The sequence below is a fragment of the Gorilla gorilla genome, chromosome 11 (assembly GCF_029281585.2).
Source record: "Gorilla gorilla gorilla isolate KB3781 chromosome 11, NHGRI_mGorGor1-v2.1_pri, whole genome shotgun sequence".
NCBI lineage: Eukaryota > Metazoa > Chordata > Mammalia > Primates > Hominidae > Gorilla > Gorilla gorilla.
In genome coordinates this window covers 106,907,832-106,916,566 of record NC_073235.2, presented here as the reverse complement: position 1 = coordinate 106,916,566, position 8,735 = coordinate 106,907,832, and the positions used below count along the sequence as shown (strand labels likewise).

The 8,735-nt window shown below is 42.0% G+C and overlaps 1 pseudogene; it reads right to left on the bottom strand.

Annotated features, from left to right (window-relative positions):
* Positions 1 to 207: 207 nt before the first annotated feature.
* Positions 208 to 728, bottom strand: LOC101129966 (destrin-like; annotated as a pseudogene).
* Positions 729 to 8,735: the final 8,007 nt, after the last annotated feature.

The following is an 8,735-nucleotide window of genomic DNA, read 5'->3' as shown; positions in this document are numbered from 1 at the left end:
CCCAGAAATTCCCAATCTTTTTTTTTTAACTTTAGACTTTAGATTTATTTAGGACTGTTTGCATGTGTTTCTAGAATGTTTACTCTAAAAAATGACAAGACAGCTCCCCCTCAGTGAGACCCTGGCCTAAATATATATGCTTTATTTATATAGTGAAAGAATAACATTAAACACGGAAGCTCTCAAAGTATGGCACTGAATGATGATCTACACAGGGCATCCTTCAAAGGTTGCAATTAAGGACCCACCTAGCTTTTCAGCAATACAAGCCCGATTGAGATCTTCTGGCCCATTCATGTTTATGCCTTAAAATTCCTTTTAGATTGCATCTTTGGAGCTTGCGTAGCTCAGTTTACTTTTCATAGGTTCTAGTTGGGTGCCCATACACAAAAAAAAATTTTAAAAACCCCACAAAAACCCATCAACTCTTCTTTTCTGGATTCCTTAGTTTCAAAGTGTGCATCATACAAAGCATAGCAGCAATCGTTTTCGGGAAGCATTCCCACAAAATGTTTGAAAGGACCAGTTGTGGTTACGCCAACATCTCCACCAAGATCTCTGTGCCTTCTTCTACCATGAAGCACTTTTTGCCTGCACTGAAACAAAAAAAATAAAAATAAAAATGACAGCCTTCTTCCTTTTCTTGATTTCTTCTGGTGTGGAGCATTTCCAAACTTTCAAGTCATAAAAAATGCAACATCATCACTAACTTGCACTCCTGAGGCCATCTTCTCTGCAGTAGTTGCAGGGTCGCAGGACGAGAGAGCCAGTGGGCACTGAGCATCCTCCTCAGGGCTGTGGACCAAATCTTACCACGAAAGAATTTTCTGAGCCCTCCATGGTCACTGACCTCTCATCCATGCCTGCCTGTTAAGTAGCTTCCCTATCCCAGGAATTTAGCCCCACCTAAAACCAACAGTATGTTTTAGAGTTAAGAATAAATGCAGCCAGGCGCAGTGGCTCATACCTGTAATCCCAGCAGTTTGGGAGGCCGGGGCGGGTGGATCACCTGAGGTCAGGAGTTTGAGACCAGCCTAGCCAACACAGTGAAACCCCATCTCTATTAAAAATGGGAGAATTAGCCGGGGTTTGTGGCAGGTGCCTCTAACCCCAGCTACTGGGGAGGCTGAGGCAGGAGAATTGCTTGAACCTGGGAGAAGGAGGCTGTGGTGAGCCATAATCATGCCACTGCGCTCCAGCCTGGGCAACAGAGCAAGACTCTGTTTAAAAAAAATAAAAATAAATGCACACATATATTCTTTAACATCTCTGATCTTAAGACTATACTCTAATTAGAACTTATGGAAAGAGCATGGAATTTGGATTTAGAGATATGGAGGTTTGAATTTGTGACTTTATACAAACGGCTTCACCTTTCTGAGCCTCAGTGTTCCCATCTGTAAAATGGAGATGATGATACGGATGTACTGGTCAGGATTCTGGATTCCTTCTCTCTTCCTCCCTCTTCTGTCCTGTCATGCATGACTGTGAGGAGACTGCTGTCCTTCCAGGCATCTTGATCTTTCACACAGGCAAAAAGGAAGAGGGTAGGTAGCAGGTAAAGGGCACAAGCCAACTGAATCTGTCATTTCTTGTCTGAAAGCAATAGCTTTCCAGAGAGCCTTCCCCAGGGAATTCACACTTACTACTCATTGGCCTGAGTTGAAGCACAGGATCTCCCGAAGCTCTGAGGAAGCCCAAGAAATCAAGTTTGTTTAGTTGGGATATTGTCCATCTGAATAAAAGCAGGCTGCTATGTGTTTGGGAGGATAAACGGGAAAACGGATCCTGGAGGCCATGGCAGTGTTTACATCGGTCTACTTCACAGCATCATTGTGAGCATTACATGAGACATTTATGTAGAATGCCTAATGCATCCAAGGAGCTTGTTAACAGGTCGCTTCACAACACGACTTTGATGGGACCACATCCCTCACATGGCCATGAGTGTGGATGTTCAGGAAGAAAACCAAATCCACACTGAAGGATTCCACAGGGGACTATGACACCTTCTGTCAACACTCTTGACCTGAATTCCCAGGCCTGAGGAGACTCATGGTCAGGGTGGTTAAGCCTCTCTCCCTGAGGCCACTCCCACGGGTGAGGAAACAGTGGGTCTGCCAAGACCTCGGCTGGTTTCAGAGCCCTGCACCATCCTCCGGGCTTGCCTAATTCTGAATATAATAATATGTTGATAAAATACCTTGTCAAGCTCCACAGCGTTCCCTGCCACACGATCTTATTACACTTCTGCTTCATAATTAAAATTGAAAGAACACAAGCCCACTGGACCTGTCGTTAGCATGTGGAGTGGCTGCCACGGAAGGGACATCATGTTTGATTTCTAGGTCTGGCCCCACATGCTGGCAGGGGCCCGGGGCCTTTGTTCACCATGGCGATTCAACCTCCTCCAATTTCTTATCAAGGAAATGTGTGTGCGTGAGGTGCCGTTTTTTTGCTCTTGCTGGCGAGTTGTAGGATAGAAGCCCTGTGATGGAAGAGCGGGGAGGGGGAAGAGACTTGCAAGAAGAGAATAACCTGAGAAAGACACAAAACTAGAATCTCACACACTGGTAAGAAAAATGGAGCCCTTCAGGCATTCGCATGCTATTCACACAGAGTAGGACATATTCACAGTATCTTACGGCTTACATTTCTGAAATACCCCAAGAGCTGGGAAACAGCAGAAAAATACACATGTATACATATGGTGGGGGTGGGGGGGTCTCTATTTCTGGCATGAATCTTGTATCATTGGGACATAAATCAACCTTCTAGGATTAGAACCTATAACTCAAGCATGAAGCTACCAACCCCATGCACCAAATTTGGCTAGATACTGCCCGCCCCTAGGAAGAAAGAGAAAGCTGAAGTCTCCTGCATTCAACCACAGCTTCCTGTCCTTCCAAGACCCCGAAGAGAGTCAAAATCTAGTTAGTCTTTTCAAATGACAGCGAAACCCTGCCACAGCTGATGGAAACCAAGCCATGTCCTCTGTAGGCCCCGCTCTGTTGCAGCCTGTGCAGGAGGAAGGGTGGGCCGATGGGACAATTCATAGAGAAAACTTCAAGTGGAAAATCTTTTATACCCTCCAACACAGTATCTGGCTGAAAGCCAGTTATTCAGGTGCCAGAAACGGCTCTGTGGGTAGCAGCGAAGGGTGCAATCTAGAGGCAGGGAAGGCATCAGAGATGGTTTACACGACACATTAGTCTAGGCTATTCTTGTATCAAGTGACAGAAGCTGTATTCAAACTGACCTCAAGGAAGTTAAATAAATAAGTAAATAAATAAATAAGTAATTTTAAAAGGGATTTGTTACCCCTGTAACTGGAAACTACAAAGGAAGATTCAAACGCTTTAGGCAGCTGGGTCCGTGGGTTCAAATGGATTTGTTTTTCTCTCCATCTCGTGACTCTGCTAACCTCTACCTAGCCTTATTGTCATCTGAGCTATCTCCACAAGACAGACACTGCAACTTGAATTTACGTTTTCTCTGGCTTAGCAGCTGCACGGAAAGAAAGTGTATGTTACTCATTGTTTTTCAAAAATGCTAGGTAACAACCACAAAATCTCAATAGTATAGGAAGAATTTATTTGATCAATTCGAAGGTTGACTGCAGGGAGGCTTTACTTCATTCTAAGGCAGCCAGAGTAGCTTTGCTCCATTTGTGTTCAATCTTGGGCCAACGATGAAGGAATAAAGCTCCCCTGAGGAAGCTTTTCTCAAGTCAAAAGCAGAGGTACAAATCCCAAAGCACAAGCAAATTTCAAGCCCTTGCTCACATTATGTTTACTAATATCCCATTGACCAAAATAAGCCATGGAGCCCAGTCCAAAGTCAAGGGGCAAGGAGATATGTCTTACATTTTAATTGGAAGAACTGCAAAGTTACAGGCCAAAGAGTGTAGATAGAAGGAAGAGTAAAGAGCCAGGACTAATCAGTCATCTACAGAAGACATCTCTTTTCCGGAATCCAGCTATCAATCTCAGCTTACATGCAAATGGGCCGCCTTGGTTGAGTAACACGCCCATCCTTGAACCAATCTCTAGGATGCAAGTGGGGAACTGAATTGCCCACCTGAGTGATCCAGTGCATTCTATGGAAGTGCTGTTAATGATGGGCAATAGGGCATTAGAATTGATAGCTCCTGGGGACGACGTGGAGTGCAGGAAGAGCTCTCCAGAGGAACAAGAAAAAGGGACATGAAAAAGCAGACTTAGTGGATAGGAGCCATAGCTGCCACTGTTCACTGTAAGAATAACTGTCTGAACAATCACATGCAAATTGGTCTCTACTCCTTGACTCCTCTGGAAGTGTCTCTGAAATGCGGGGAGGTAGGGAGGGAATAGAGCAGGCAGGCGAGGTATATGCTTATGATTCCTTGTCATGAGTTCTACTAGTGCCATGTTCAGGGTGTCCACATGTATGTATTCACATTTATGCATACAAGCATATACATGCATACATGTATATTAGCATGATCCAACCTATTGTGCTAAAATCATGATTCTAAGTATGGAGTTAATATTTTCTGTGATTGTCACTATTACTATGGGTACATAACAAATTATCCCAAAATGTGGTGGCTTAAAACAATGGCAATGTTTTTTGTTTTGTTTTTGGTTTTTTGCTAGCGAATCTGCAATTTGGGCCTGGTAGTTATAGTTCATCTCTGTTCCAAGAAGTGTCAGCTCAAAGGCCTCTGAAGGCTTACTCGGAGGAAGGCGGCAGATGTTAATAATAGAACAATAAATTCAGCTAATTTTGTCAGCCTTTCTGAGCCTTAGTTTCTTTATCCACAAAATGGGAATGCAAATACACATTATGGTGTGTATTTTTCACAGCTGTGAAAATTAAAAGAGATGATTTTGATAAAGATCCTAACCCAACAGAGTGTAGTAATCTTTTCTATCCTCCCGCATATGCCTCCGAGGGTGTTCTTGAGTTATTTATGGTGGTTGGAGTTATGGCCACAATTTCTCCCCGAACATTAGGGCATAGAGTGTAACCCCTGCTATGAGTAAGTCCAGAACTGGAATCTGACCATTAGCAGACAGGACCCAGTGCCCTTTAGATCTATAGAGCTTTTAACTGAAGTCAGTAGATTGTCACCTAATTGATAAGTGAAGGGACACATGAAATGCTGGGAACTAAGTTTATGTTAGTACTAACTTTAATACAAAAGTTAGCTTAAAATTGACCATGGTTCGATCCTTCCCAAAATCATGTGTAAAATCATGTGAAAACATAGACGTAAGAAAGAAGCAATTTATCCAAATAGTGTCATGATCTAAAAAGTTTTCTTACTTTTTAATCTTTCTGTTTGATACGTGTAAGTTAGTATGAAAATGCTGTCTATTGGGCCAAACATCATCTATTTGGGGGCTGTGCTACATCTCTCTGATGAGGAGCCTTTCTTTTGACACTTCTCAAATCATTTTTGAGAAAATCTTCTCAAAAAAATTCATTTTTTTCTCAGAAGATACAGTTTTCTTTCATGAGAGGTAAAATTTTATTGCCAATTCCTCCCAATCCACTTTCCACTTTTAATGAGAATTATATTTTTCCAGGAATGGGTAACTAAATACAAATGTGCATTCTTCACTGATGCAGTTAACTAGGACTCTGGAAAGCCCACAATCCAGGAATCATCAACTCTTTTCCTGGGCCTCCATTCTTGCAAACTAAAGCTCCACAGTGATGATTTCTACCTTATTCATTTGGCCCTAAAGAACTTTAATGGAAGATGGAGTTTGCCTGGGGTCATCTTAAGAATTTGGTTAAGAACCTGCAAATAGATTTTCCAGGCCACTCTGGGAAACTACACACACCAACAAACCTGGTCTCTTCAAGGTCCTTTAGTTTGGGATCTGCCTAGCATAAGCTCAAACTCCAAGGGCTAATCAACACTCAAATTGAGGGTAAGAAATGTTGAGAGTAAATGAAAAGGAATTTGCTTTGTTAAATGTTTCTCTAGACAGTGCCCCTATTCTTTTCCTAGCAGGACAGCAAAGCCCCATTGGGAAGGCTGGCTAGCTGTGAAATGACATACATGCAGAAGAATTGTCTTCCAGATATCCCTCAACAACTAATTTGTCTCCTGAAGCATGAAATTTAATTACCCATATTGGACATACTTGCATAATCACATATTTTTATTGCACAAAATTGTTCAGTCTTTTAAAGTGTAGGGACAGAATCCTGGTTATAGAAATGTCTTTGACATCGGAGATTTGCACAAGTAAACATTTTGTGTGAATAACTATTTTCCAGTGTGGATTCTCATTTGCCGCCTTTTGGTATTGTTGAGCATTGACTTGCACTCATATTTTGCTGTTATGTTGACAAAGGGGGACTGATAAGTTTTTATTAAACCCTTGTAATATTAAGCCCTGCTATCAAATTCATCCTAAGCTTCTGCTAATCCTCTTCTTTGTTGCTTACCATAGTACATAAATCATCCTCCACCTCTGAGCAAGCTCATACCCTTCTCCAGCACTTTTCAATCTTACTCCCACTTCTCTTGAAACAAGGTGACCAGAAGTGAACATGAGACTCCCCACAAGGACAGAGGCATACCACCTCTTCAAGGGAAGCCGATTAACTGTGAAATAACCAGCAATATTTTTAGCACTCTTCTCACTTTTATAAAAGAGATTGAGATATCACATTAACTTGGCTAATGGCTATTGCTCCTAGGAAAAGCTGAAGTTAGCCTAAAAATGGCTGATCATGACTATCGGGGCAGAGATAGGAGAATTACCCCACTAGGAAGCCATGGTGTCCATTTGAAGTCTGGTTTCTAAGGCTCTTTGTAGAAGCCTAGCTGGACATAAGAGGAGAGACATATACAGGAGTTCAAGCATGGTGCTAGGGGGTGGGTATGCAGAGAAAAAAGCAAATGGTCCAGGGAATGGGAAAATAGGGGGGACATAAATTTCTAATATTTATGCAGAATCTAATATATGCCAGGGAATATTTGTAAATGCTAGTCATGAGCTAGCTCATAATCCTCCCAACAGCCTTAAAAGGTGGGAACCATTATCATAATCATTTTAGAGAGGAGATAGAACCCTGGAGAGATTTTCTGAAGCTCTCTAAGCCAGTAGTCTTAATTGTAATACTTTTCACATCATTAGGCCTTTTGTTTTCAATGCATTTTCTTACCTAATCCCCAGAACAATTCTATGAAGAAAGTACTCCTTTTAGAGATAGAAACCAAGTCCCAGAGAGGTTAAATAACTTCCTCAAGCTCACACAGCTTGCCAGTGGCAGAGATGAGGTCCGAATCCAGTTCCATGTGATGCACCAAGGCATGGAACTCCAAGAGTGCCATGTGGTGGCCGTTGTCCCAGCTCTCCCCTACCTCCGTCAGAGCCAGCATGAATTTTGGGACACTGCCTTGCCCAAGGAAGTATGTGAAGTCCTGAGGTGTCACTAGATTTTCCATCTTTCTCAGTTTTATTTTATTTTATTTTTTTATTTTTTTATTTTTTGCTTTCTGTCTTTGGACTTCTTTAGAGCTTAACTGGCTCATGCCTTTGGCATTTTAATCACCACCCTGCATTCTTGGGAAGCTCAAATTTGCTTGTTAGTTCTTAGGAGAAGCTGAGTTTGTAAGCAATCACTAAGTCCAGCAATGGTATGCTGCCAACAATCAATAAAAAACAGAAAAGCCAGAAGGCAACTAGAATGTAATCATCTGCAGGTGGTGTAGGGACACTCCCATGCCACTCTCACCCATTTCTTGAGATTTCTAACTGGTTACCCTTCACATGGAAGTCACTGCATCCCATAAGTGTAGTAAACGTTGACCCTCAGATGTTAGGAAGTAGAGCGGGAAGTCTCCTTTGATAAGTGCTTACCACGTAAGGACACTGATTTGTGCAACTGTATGTAAGTTACTCACCATGACTTCCAAAGCCAATAATGAATAATCAATATTATGTCACGTTGTCCACATCGAGTGTATCACTGAGCCAGCAATGGAACCCAGGCCTATGTAAGTCCTAAACCTGTTCCTTTCTAGAAACGTGCTCCTGAATAAAACCAATGGCACAATCCATTGGCTACTTTTTCTACTTGGTCTTTTGGGGGCAGTTATCTGTGTAAATAGCAACTAGAAATTTGCTATTTCCATACTACCTTGAGGATCTGCCATAATGGGAAATGAGACAAGAACAAAAGCCCCATCAGTTACTAACTATTTCTTTAGATTTCTGCTGTCATGGAGAACACAGTTATTGGGCTTTGTTTGCTGTGGCTTCAACTAAATTTCCCAAACCTGCTAAGTGAAGTCCGTGTATGACTGGCGCAGTGACCAGCAGAACAAAAAGCTGCAAATTATCCTTATAGAACATTAATCGAAGGTCTCTGTGCTATAGAATCCTTTTCTCAATTAGAAAGCTGTCGAGGGAGTAATGTTCTCTCTAAAAATCATGATATACACAGCTCTATAAATCGATGAAAGACTTGTGACCATTAAACTTAATTGATACTGAATTTAGAGGAATACGTTTCAATCATGTTGCCGTTTTATTTGAAAATTAGTTTCTGGCATTACCTCTTTCCTTCCCTCGACACGCAGGGACATGCAGCCCTCCAAAGTGAGCTATCCAGGAACCAGGGAGACGCAGCTCTGACTGCGAAGGCCTCAGCACCGGGCAAACACACAGAAGATGTTTCAAGGTGCTGTAAACAAGTAGACATAAAACAGGAAATAAAAACTGATT